Source organism: Schistocerca gregaria, chromosome 10, assembly GCF_023897955.1.
Source record: "Schistocerca gregaria isolate iqSchGreg1 chromosome 10, iqSchGreg1.2, whole genome shotgun sequence".
In the NCBI taxonomy this organism is placed as follows: Eukaryota; Metazoa; Arthropoda; class Insecta; order Orthoptera; family Acrididae; genus Schistocerca; species Schistocerca gregaria.
Genome location: NC_064929.1, coordinates 157,255,187 through 157,267,666, shown reverse-complemented (window position 1 = coordinate 157,267,666; position 12,480 = coordinate 157,255,187). Strand labels below are relative to the sequence as shown.

Below are 12,480 nucleotides of genomic sequence, written 5' to 3'. Positions count from 1 at the left end.
CGTCCCCCCGCCCTTCTGGACAACTTCTCATGACGTTTCGTCTTGATAACTTCCTATCACTTCAGCAGTATGCGGCTGTGACGATATATCCCTTTCGAGCAAACTCTGTTACCACCACAGCATGCCATGGCAGTTCTAAAACAAACTCCGGATTAGACTGAGATCACAAGTCATGGGACGCTTCCTAATATCCTGTAGGACCTCCACTTGCCTGGCATAGGGCAGCGTGGCATGTACTCAACAAGTCGTTGGAAGTCTGCTGCAGAAATATTGACTATGCTGCCTCTATAACAGCTAGTTCCAGTTTTCAAGAAGAGTCGTCGAGCAGATGCGCAAAACTATAGGCCTGTATCTCTTGACATCGATCTGTTGTAGAATTTTAAAAACATGTTTCTTTTGCTCACGTATCATGTTATTTCTGGAAACACAGAATCTACTCCGTAGGAATCAACATCGATTCCGGAAACAGCGATCGTGTGAGACCCAACTCGCTTATTTGTTCTTGATACCCAGAAAATATTAGATACAGGCTCCCCGGTAGATGTCATTTTCCTTGACTTCCGGAAGGCGTTCGATACAGTTCCTCAATGTCGCCTGATAAACAAAGTAAGACCCTACGGAATATCAGACCAGCTGTGTGGCTGGATTGAAGAGTTTTTAGCAGACAGAACACAGCATGTTGTTCTCAATGGAGAGACGTCTACAGACGTTAAAGTAACCTCTGCCGTGCCACAGGGGAGTGTTATGGGACCATTGCTTTTCACAATATATATAAATGACCTAGTGTCGGTAGTTCCATGCGGCTTTTCGCGGATGATGTTGTAGTACACAGAGAAGTTGCAGCATTAGAAAATTGCAGCGAAATGCAGGAAGATCTTCAGCGGATAGGCACTTGGTGCAGGGAGTGGCAACTGAACCTTAACATACACAAATGTAATGTACTGCGAATACATAGAAAGAAGGATCCTTTATTGTATGATTATATGATAGCGGAACAAACACTGGTAGCAGTTACTTCTGCAAAATATGTGGAATGATAATATAAAATTAATTGTTGGTAAGGCGGGTACCACGTTGAGATTCATTGGGAGAGTCCTTAGAAAATGTAGTCCATCAACAAAGAAGGTGCCTTATAAAACACACGTTCAACCTATTCTTGAGTATTGCTCATCAGTGTGGGATCCGTACCAGGTTGGGTTGACGGAGGAGATAGAGAAGATCCAAAGAAGAGCGGCGCGTTTCGTCACACGGTTATTTGGTAAGCGTGATAGCGTTACGGAGATGTTTAGCAAACTCAAGTGGCAGACTCTGCAAGAGAGGCGCTCTGCATCGCGGTGTAGCTTGCTGTCCAGGTTTCGAGAGGGTGCGTTTCTGGATGAGGTATCGAATATATTGCTTCCCTCTACTTATACCTCCCGAGGAGATCACGAATGTAAAATTAGAGATATTCGAGCGCGCACGAAGGCTTTCAGACAGTCGTTCTTCCCGCGAATCATACGCGACTGTAACAGGAAAGGGAGATAATGATAGTGGCACGTGCCCTCCGCCATACACCGTTGGGTGGCTTGCGGAATATAAATGTAGATAACGGTCAATAATTGCGAAAGCATTGCGGGCACAGGATTTTGTCCAGGAACTGACCTCTCGATTACCTACCATAAATGTTTGATGGGATTAATGGTGGACGGTGTGGGTGGCTAAGTCATTCGCCCGAACTGTGCAGAATGTCCTTCAAACCAGCTGTGAACAAATGTGGCCTGGGGACATGGCGTGTGGTCTCCACTTGCAGTCAGTGATCGTTTCATTCAACGTAAACACAGCCCAAACTATTATGGAGCCACCACCAGCTTACACCCTGCCTTCTCGACAACTTCGGTCTCTGGTTTTTTGGGGTCCACGCCACACTGTCTACCCTCGGCTCTTGCTAGTTGAAGTCGGCACTCATCTAACCAAGCCACAGCTTTCCAGTTGCCTAGTGTCCAAACGATATGGTCACGAGCCCAGGAAGGCACTACCGACAATGTCGTGCTGATAGCAAAGACACTCGCGTCCGTCGTCTACTGCCATAGGCCATTAACGCCCAATTTCGCCGCACTATCCTAAAGGATATATTCATCGTACGTCCGACAATGATTTCTGCGGTTATTTCACGCAGTGTTGCTTGTCTGTTAGCTTTGAGAACTGAACGCTGCTTTCGGTCGGTAAGTGAAGGCTGTCGGCCACGGCGTTGTACGTGACGAAGGGAAATGCCTGAAATGTTGTATTCTCGGCGCACTCTTCACACTGAACCGCGAAATATTGAATTCTTCAACGATTTCCGATATGGAAAGTCCCATGCGGCTAGCTCCAACTGCCATTCCGCGTTCATAGTCTGTTAATGCCGATCGTGCGGCCGTAATCACGTTGGAAGAATTTTCAGATGGGTGACCTGAGTGCAAATGACAGCTTCCCCAATGCCCTTTTATACATTGTGAGCGCGATACTACAGTCTCCTGTATATGTCCATCACACTATCTTCAAAATGTTGAAATGTGTGTGAATTTCTAACGGACCAAACTGCTGAAATCATCTGTCCCTAGACTTACACGCTACTTAAACTATGCTAAACACACACACACACACACACACACACACACACACACACACACACACACACACACACACACACACACACTGCCGACGCTGGCGAATCCATACGTTTCTACTGCATCATTTGCTTCTTCGTGTCGGGATCATAGTAAATCACGGCGCACTCTTCCGTGATGCTCCTAGAGGAGTAACGTGGCTCGTGAGTCGTGCCTGGGTAGCTTAGATGGTAGAACATTTGCCCGCGAAAGGCAAAGTTCCCGAGTTCGAGTATCGATCTGGCACACAGTTTTAATCTATAGGGAAGTTTCAGCTACGATGTCTGTCGTAAGTGACGGAAATTTGGCGCGCTCACTCAGGAGACTTCAAATAATACATACGTGACGTTTCGCATTAGTAGCATTATTTTCGGCTGAGAAAAAAAGTGCGCTGTATTAGTTTCTGGTTAGCCTTCGTATTTAGAGGTTTGCGCTCATATGATCAGTTGTAAGGTGAATTTTAGATGCGTAAACGCACGTCAGATTTCCGTCATGTGAACTTAAGCCTAAATATCAGACCCCCTCATGCTACGTGCCATTGATGATTGATTCGTTCACCTTGAGAGGTGTCTCAGTAATTCAGAGGTTGATTCGGAATCTGAAGTTAGCGACCCGATCGTCCATTTGCTTTTCGGCGTATGGAACAGCCCGTTGCAGAGGGGTAACATTCATCTCACGCTAGGTGAGGAGAGCCTTACGTCATAGTGACGTGACGCTACGTCATCATGGCGTAAATAAACCTAAATCTACTTCATCAGTACGAATATAGATCTTTGCAGTTGTGTGGTATGCTCATTCCAGTTGAATTACTTGTTAAGCTGTAATCTCAATAATTTTTGGTGTTATTGTGTGTTTTTCTTGATGTAATGAATGTCTGAACGAAGGAACCAAAACAATAACGAAAGTCAAAAATAGCGTCTACTCATTAAAAAAAATCCGATTAATTGTGCATTAATCATGAGGATAGAAACGTGAAATAGAGAGAAATTAAAATGTGTCGTATTTTTATAAAAGCCAATGGATTGTACATAATTCTTCTGGAGAGAAACGTTAAACTGAGAAATTAATGTGGTTCCAAAGATAATTCTGAATGTTGCTGGAATTTTAATTTTGCCTTCATGCTGTAGATCAGCAGACACTTTTGCTCTTCAGAAATAAGTTATTGCTGATTGTTATAATGTACTGACCTGTTACAACACATGTCATTATTTTTCTTCATATGTTGTATACTGTAAAAAAACAATGACATGCAAGTCACATTTACCAGAAATTTAAGCAACTGAGAGCAGTGAGTGCTGTTGCCATTCTCAGCTACTTTTTGTATGACTCTTAGGCAGTATGGAAATAGCTATAGTAATCATGCCAAACACCTCCAAAATTAATACCTTGTCAATAGAGAGAATAAAAAAACACAGTATTCCACCATCGCATATGAAACATCGATTAGTGCTGCTAAAACTGTTGCGGCTATTTTGTCAAGTAGCTCACACATTGTGACAGCCAGTGTTCCAACATCATTTGGCAACTACTATGAGACTTCGTTTTTTTTATAGTTGATACTGCTTACATATTAAAATGTAACAATTATAGATTAAATATCATTGTTTTTTCACAGTATACAGCGCTAAAAGAATGAATGCAAAATTAAAAATCCAACAACATTCCGAATTATCTTTGGAACCGCATTAATTTCTCGGTTTAACGTTTCTGCTCAGAAGAGTTACGTACAGTCCATTGGCTTATATAAAAATACGAAACACTTTAATTTCTCCCCATGTCACGTGTCTGTCCATTATTTATGCAGAATTAATCGGATTTTTTTAATGACTACTCGCTTTTTTTTATTTCCGTTGTGGTTATGGTTCCTTCGTTCAGATATTCGTTATATTCATGTAACACACAATAACATCGCACATTCTTGGGATCAGAGCGTAATAATTAATTATTTCACATTTCTGTCGACACAATCTTGGACGATTCATGGGATTTTTCAAAAATGACAAGCTTTTTTTTACTTTCGTTGTATTCATGACATACCAAATAACATCGTAAATTCTTTATATTACAGCTTAATAATTAATTATTTCACGTTTCTTCCATATGATTTTTCGACGATTCATCGGATTTGAAAAAAATGACTGCGAGCGTTTCTTTTTTTTTCTTTCGTTACGATTCCTTCGTTCAGACATTCATTATGTTCAAGAAACACACAAAAACATAGAAAACCGTTGGGATTCCAGCTTCATAACTAATTCAACTTGGCTGAAAATACCACATTTAGCTTTCACATTACCGTGCAACCTCTGTGGTAAAACTGCAAAGATCGATACGCGTACTCATTAAGCCGATTTACGTTTATTGACGTCACGATGACGTAGCGTTACTTCACTATGACGTAGGGCTCTCCTCAGCTAGCGTTAGATGAATGCTACCCGTTGCAGAGCCGTGAATCGTGAAGTATTCATCGAGTTGTGCGGTCTTTGCTTGCCGGCGAGCAGTGGAGAAAGCGCAGCGGTCTCTTGCCTCTGACCGCCTCGCCGGGTGCAAAGCCGTGTGTGAATGGCCGTTATACTGCCGCCCCAGGGACCTTGGGAGCCACGCCGGGGCAATTTGTACACGTCGTGCGGTGCGGCGCGCGCCTACTAGCCACGACAAAAACGTTAGCCTCCCGCGTTCGTATTGACGTACTAACAGTTCCACAAACATTGACCGCGTTCCTTCCCAAACATCCAAGTTCTCATTTGCCCGAGACTGCGCTTTATTCTCACTTAAAAAGCAAAATGCAGAAAGTAGCTTTCGGCTGTCGGATGTAATACAAAGAGGGACGCTACATACTCTGAATGTGCAGTAATCACAATGGGAGGCTTACTGGGTATGATCGTTGGCCCATTAATGTTCTTGCTTTATGTAAATGATGCCACACGATAGAATTAGTCCTGTTTGCAGATGACAGGGTAAGGTGGGGCTGAATAAATTACGTCAACGTTTGTAAATATTTTACTGCGCATGTTAAATTCCAATTGTGAATCAATAATGGTTATATGTTGTATTAGATAAAGGTAAATAGCCTCAAGACGTTTTTTTTCTGTAAGTAGCAAACTTCAAAATGTTGAAACATCGGAAAAATTGAAAAAAAATTGTGGGACTATTTGAATTGCGAATACATAGAAAGAAAGATCCCTTATCATTTATCTACAATATAGCAGGTCAGCAACTGGAAGCAGTTAATTCCATAAATAATCTGGGAGTAAGCATTAGGAGTGATTTAAAATGGAATGGTCATATAAAGTTGATCGTCGGTAAAGCAGATGCCAGACTGAGAGTCATTGGAAGAATCCTAAGGAAATGCAGTACAAAAACAAAGGAAGTAGGTTACAGTACGCTTGTTCGCCCAGTGCTTGAATACTGCTCAGCAGTGTGGAATCTGTACCAGATAGGGTTGATAGAAGAGAGAAGATCCAACGGAGAGCAGCGCGCTTCGTTACAGGATCATTTAGTAATCGCGAAAGCGTTACGAAGATGATAAACTCCAGTGGAAGACTCTGCAGGAGAGACGCTCAGCAGCTCGGTACGGGCTTTTGTTGAAGTTTCGAGAATATACCTTCACCGAGGAGTCAAGCAGTATATTGCTCCCTCCCACGTATATCTCGCGAAGATACCATGAGGATAAAATCAGAGAGATTAGAGCGCACACAGAGGCATACCGACAATCCTTCTTTCCACGAACAATACGAGACTGGAATAGGAGGGAGAACCGATAGAGGTACTCAGGGTACCCTGCGCCACACACCGTCAGGTGGCTTGCGGATTATGGATGTAGATGGGCCTATCTAAAACATTGTAAATTATCGTACAATTATTGTACAATTATACACAGTGTGGAAGATTACGGTTTTTAGCTGTTCCAGTAGTTATATGTACTTCCCGCAGTGGACTTCGTTACTCAGCAGCCCCCGCTCCACTTCCCGACACAAATTTCGTGACACTACATATCTTGGACTTACCGCATCTGATTCTCTTTTCTAGACAGATTTATGGCCGTAATATTTGATGTTACAGAAATGAAGATGCAAGTTCTCTTCCTCCGACTAGCATCACGTGTTGATGAGGATGAATCATCTTAAGGATTTGAAAGATTCTCTTTAACATGCCGTGCATTTGTCCATCCCTTGACCTTCTTTCTTTGGAAGTTGTCAAACTGAAATTTCCTCTTCCCTTTTGTAAAATTGAGATGAACTGGGGAAGTCAGATGACAAGGTGAATTTTTCTCTCTTCACACGTATGGTATCTGCGGTTGGAGCTGGCAGAACAGAAGAAAATGACGTTGATGTGCCCCGCCTTTCTGAATTTCTTGGGGGATTAGGTGTTTCAGGATTGGGATTAATTCTGATTCTGCAGTTCAAGGCATATATGTGGACGAAGGGAGGAATTTGTGTGATGGTATTCTGTTGGGTTTAAAGGGAAAATTGAAACTTCCTGGCAGATTAAAACTGTGTGCCCGACCGAGACTCGAACTCGGGACCTTTGCCTTTCGCGGACAAGTGCTCTACCATCTGAGCTGCCGAAGCACGACTCACGCCCGGTACTCGCAGCCTTGCTTCTGCCAGTACCTTGTCTCCTACGTTCCAAACTTTACAGAAGCTCTCCTGCGAACCTTGCAGAACTAGCACTCCCTAAAGAATGGATATTGCGGAGGTATGGCTAAGCTTGAGTCGTTCTTCGGTAGCTCTGATGGTAGAGCACTTGCCCGCGAAAGGCAAAGGTCCCGAGTTCGAGTCTCGGTCAGGCACACAGTTTTAATCTGCCAGCAAGTTTCATATCAGCGCACACTCCGCTGCAGAGTGAAATCTCATTCTGGAAAGGGAAAATTCCCGTACACTCAGATCTCTTCACAGAATTTCCCACGTTACCTCCACGTTTCTAGGCGACGTGAAAATTTTTACAAGAAACAGATTTTGTAATGGAGGCTAAGTGATTATTATTTATAATTGGGCTGCATAAATACTTCAATAGAGAAGAAAATAGCCCGGGGTGATGATCAGGGATGCCACTTCCTTTCATATCAGGACCCCTTGGATTTCCATCCGTGGCACTTTTATAGCACAGCGGTACATAGATGACGTTCTACGTAAAGTTTTGTTGCCCTTCATGGCAAGCCATCTTGTGCTTACATTTGAGCGAGATAACGCAATCGGCGAGTGTCTGCTGCTTGTCTTCTTGCTTGCTAAACCCTACATCGGCCGGTAAGGTTGCTGGATTTTTCCCGAGTTGAGAACGTTTGGAACTTAATCGGTATGATCCTCCATCCATCCAACCAACTCGGGATTTTAACGATGTAACGTGCAAACTGCACAGAATCTGGATGAGGTATCGAATATATTGCTTCCCCCTGCTTATACCTCCCGAGGAGATTACGAATGTAAAATTAGAGAGATTAGAGCGCGCACGGAGACTTTCCGGCAGTCGTTCTTCCCGCGAGCCATACGCGACTGGAACAGGAAAGGGAGGTAATGACAGTGGCACGTAAAGTGCTCTCCGCCACACACTGTTGGGTCGCTTGCGGAGTATAAATGTAGATGTAGGACATCCAACTCCTCCGTCAATCAATGGGAAGCTGATTAACTACTGTATTTGTTTGCGGGCCATACTGACTTAATCCATTTGTGAAGCAATGTCTGTTAAATCATTCAGTTTTTATGAAATTTTAATCGTTTGTCTGTACATGTACATCACATCTTCAAATTTTCACCCCATCCCGATAATTCCTTTGTGGTGCGTCTTTTTCTTTCTTACAGGGTATTTCATACCGGCCTCTGTGGCCGAGCGGTTCTAGGCGCTTCAGTCTGGAACCGCGCGACCGCTACGGTCGCAGGGAAGAATCCTGTCTCGGGCATGGATGTGTGTGATGTCTTTAGGTTAGTTAGGTTTAAGTAGTTCTAAGGTCTAGGGGACTGATGACTTCAGATAAGTTCCATAGTCCTCAGAGCCATTTCGTATTTCATACGCTAACATAAAGTAATGAGACGTTTGAAGTTGTTCTATAGATGGGAGTTCTTTAAAGAAGTGGGGGGATTACTTTTCGCTTAGTACCTGAAAAGTACTGTGGGTTTTTTTACCACTTATATGCCATAAAGGTGGCAAGGGAAAGGGGGTGACGTTGAAGCATAGCTCAGGAGCACCTAGAGCAATTTAAATCAAATTTATTAGGTACACCACTTATTATATGCAGAAGAATACTGTGAGAGTAACATTACCAGCTAGACGAGGAACGACGAAATGGACAGAGAGATGGGGTGGAGGAGATCGACTCAGAGGATAGGAATAAACAAACACCAGGGCAGCGACAAGTTTCTTTTATTGTGTAGATGGGTGTGTTTCCTATGCTTATTCATTCGTTGTTCCACGTGATATACTTCATTATGAATATGTGCAGAAGTGGTAAGTTTGTTATGGACGAAAGCGGACTGTAGCGGTGTGGGGACAGCGCTGTTTTGTTTTGGTTACTCTAGCGGCACCCTACGTTTCTGTGGTGTGCAATTTGTGTGTCACGACTGCAGACATGCAGCAAACTAATTTTTTTGAAGTGACAAAACTTCATCAGTACTCGACGAAGTTTATCCACGTTGCGGATTTCATAAAATCTCTCGTGCAAATTTGACCTGCAGACCATGTGCGAATGTGTCAAAAGCCCAACATTTGATGGTTCGACACAGTGTGTCCTGATACGTAAACATGAGCGTACTATAGCGAATAAGGCGTTAACATGCGCTGGTGAAACACTTCAGAAAAGGGTGTTGGAATCATTAAAAAATCCAGGAATACTTGAGGGACAATTTAGGCAAATTGCTTTTGCACTCTAACGGACTGTGGAACAAGTTTAGAAATTGACATAAAAGTTTTGAATGTATCGTACCGCGTCATAATTAGTACATATTTTATTTCTTATTTTAGAGGAAAACAATGAATAGATTTAATGTTTAAAATCTTTCCTTTGCAGGGCTGATCAGATTCAGTTGGACAGTCGACTACACAACTCTATCAAACTGGGTTCCTTCACTAGAAGGTAAGAAACCAGTGGTATGTTTCTCAATGTAACTGTTAAGAAAAACTATCATATATATCATAGACATAAAGCTTTAATGTATGTGATGTACGCAGATTGGAACGTTCCCTTTATCCGTGACTCCAAGCTTCGGTGGCATTGCGCAGAAACACCGTTGCAACTCCAGTCCGAACTCTTAACAATTGGTGCGCCAGGCAAATTACGTGGCGTACCGATATTGCAGCACGGTTCTAATCACAAACGTTCGTTGGCGTGACCCGAATTAATTCTCTGTTCTGCTGCACATGTGAAATCTGTCACCATTAGGATAATGTTCTTGTAGTGGTCTTCAGTCCTGGGATTGGTTTGATGCAGCTCTCTATACTACTCTATCCTGTGCAAGCTTAATCATCTCCCACTACTTACTGCAACGCACATCCTTCTGAATCTGCTTAGTGTATTCATCTCTTGGTCTCCCTCTACGATTTTTACCCTCGACGCTGCCCTCCAATACTAAATTGGTGATCCCTTGATGCCTCAGGACATGTCTTGCCAACCGATCCCTTCTTCTAGTCAAGTTGTGCCACAAATTCCTCTTCTTCCCCCATTCTATTCAGTACCTCCTCATTGGTTATCTTATCTACCCATATAATCTTCAGCATTCTTCTGTAGTACCACATTTCAAAAGCTTATATTCTCCTCTTGTTCAAACTATTTATCGTTCACGTTTCACTTCCATACATGGCTACACTCCATACAAATACTTTCAGAAACGACTTACTGACACCTAAATATGTAGACGATGTTAACAAATTTTTCTTCAGAAACGCTTTCCTTGCCATTGCCAGTCTACATTTTATATCCTCTCTACTTCGACCATCATCAGTTATTTTGCTCCCCAAATAGCAGAACTCCTTGACTACTTTAAGTGTCTCATTTCCTAATCCAATTCCCTCAGCATCAGCTGACTTAATTCGACTACACTCCATTATCCTCGTTATGATTTTGTTGATGTTCATCTTATATCCTTGTTTCACGACACTGTCCATTCCATTCAACTGTTCTTCCAAGTCCTTGGGAGTCTCTGGCAGAATTACTATTAGGATAGCCAGCTCAAATCTAATATGCAAGAGGTGGTTAAATTTAGCAATTCCAGGGTCAGGACCCATAAGTAACCCACAATTAGTACGACACTGTACAAATTTTATTCAAGATGTTTTATTACAGGTAACACGATGACGGCTGTATCGCTGAAATAGGCCTATAGTTCAAATTAAAACTCACAGCAGCGTAAGTGGTTGTGTAAATTTCACGTAGTGTACCCAAATAACCGGAATTATTTTTAAATGCTGTATCCCCTTCAAAATGCTCTCCATTACAACCAATACCTCTTTTTATGCATGTCAATAAGAAAACGTCACACGGAGCCAGGTCAGTTGCGCGTTGCAGTGGAACTCTGCCATTTCTAACCAAAACCTGACACAGATGGATGTGTGTGCAGCTGCGTAGTCGTGTTGGAAGATCCAGTCTCCCGCCTGCCACAAATCTGGTTTTTTCCGAACACTCTTGCGCCATTTTCTTAAAACTTCCAAATGAAATGTTTGATTAACGGCCTGACCTGACGGAACACTGTGCGAATGAGCTACAACCTTCGCATCAAAAAGCAAATAGCATTGTTTTGATGTTTGATTTTACGACATTTTTTTGGACGGAACGAAGACTTCTTCCATCGGCTTAGCTGTTGCTTTGTTTTCGGGTCGTAACAAGAGCGCCACGACTCATCACCAGCAATGATAATTGACAGAAAATTTGGATCAGTTTCAAGCTGTTGTTTCAAAGCACATGTTTTAAGTCTACGTCCCTTTTGATTCAAATCTTCAGATAAAATTCGCTGAACCGAGCTTCAAGATTGACCACTAATCTGTGACAGTTGATAAACTGTCTGTCGATGGTCTCTGAGCACAAATTCTCGAATTTTTACAATATTTTCTTCGATTGGGCCAATTGATGGACGTCCAGAACGAGGTTTGTCATCAATCGACATGTCAGCGTTCTTAAATCGAGCAAACCATTCGTACACTTCAGTTTTTCCCATAGCGTCATCTTACTAAGGTGTTATCAACATTAAAACAGTTTCAGTAACATTTTTACCGAACAGAAAACAAAATTTCGCACCTGCATGTTGTTCACTTCAGGGGACCACACCCTGCCTATCAAACCCATGTTAATTTCGGCAAGTATTTGACCCATTTCTAAAAAGCTATTTGATGCAGGGCCTTAATGTTTTTACTGGACGTTACATGATGCTAATAGTGAACTGTACTAAAATCTACTTTATCCATTGTATAGTTTTTAAGAAATACTGTTTAAATTTATTAACAAAAATATTAAGTTTTTTCTGCAGAAAATATTTTTGTGAATTTCCTAATTGTGGAATATTAATGAATGTAGTACCAAAAACTGGTTCAAATGGCTCTGAGCACTATGGGACTTAATTGCTGAGGTCATCAGTCCCCTAGACTTAGAACTACTTAAACCTAACTAACCTCTGATCATCACACACATCCATGCCCGAGGCAGGATTCGAACCTGCGACCATAGGGGTCGCGTGGTTCCAAACTGTAGTGCCTGGAACCGCTCGGTCACCCCAGCCAGCAATGTAGTACCAGAGGTGGCTTTTCATGTTATGCAGAATCTCTAAAAATTCCATTCATTTATCTATGATAGTTTGATATATTGGGGCATATGTACTAAAATTTTAGTTTGCAGGAAATTGACTTTAAAGAAAATACTTTTGAAATTTGTTACTTACAG

At 42.3% G+C, this 12,480-nt stretch overlaps 1 long non-coding RNA gene across 2 annotated transcripts in view; it reads left to right on the top strand.

Moving 5' to 3' along the window:
• The window catches only part of LOC126293662 (uncharacterized), a 341,044-nt gene that overhangs the window by 311,687 nt on the left and 16,877 nt on the right, over positions 1 to 12,480 (top strand). For both annotated transcript variants that reach the window (XR_007552333.1, XR_007552332.1), the window contains exon 6: positions 9,622 to 9,687. This is a non-coding gene — a long non-coding RNA (uncharacterized LOC126293662). The remainder of the gene's footprint in view (positions 1 to 9,621; positions 9,688 to 12,480) is intronic.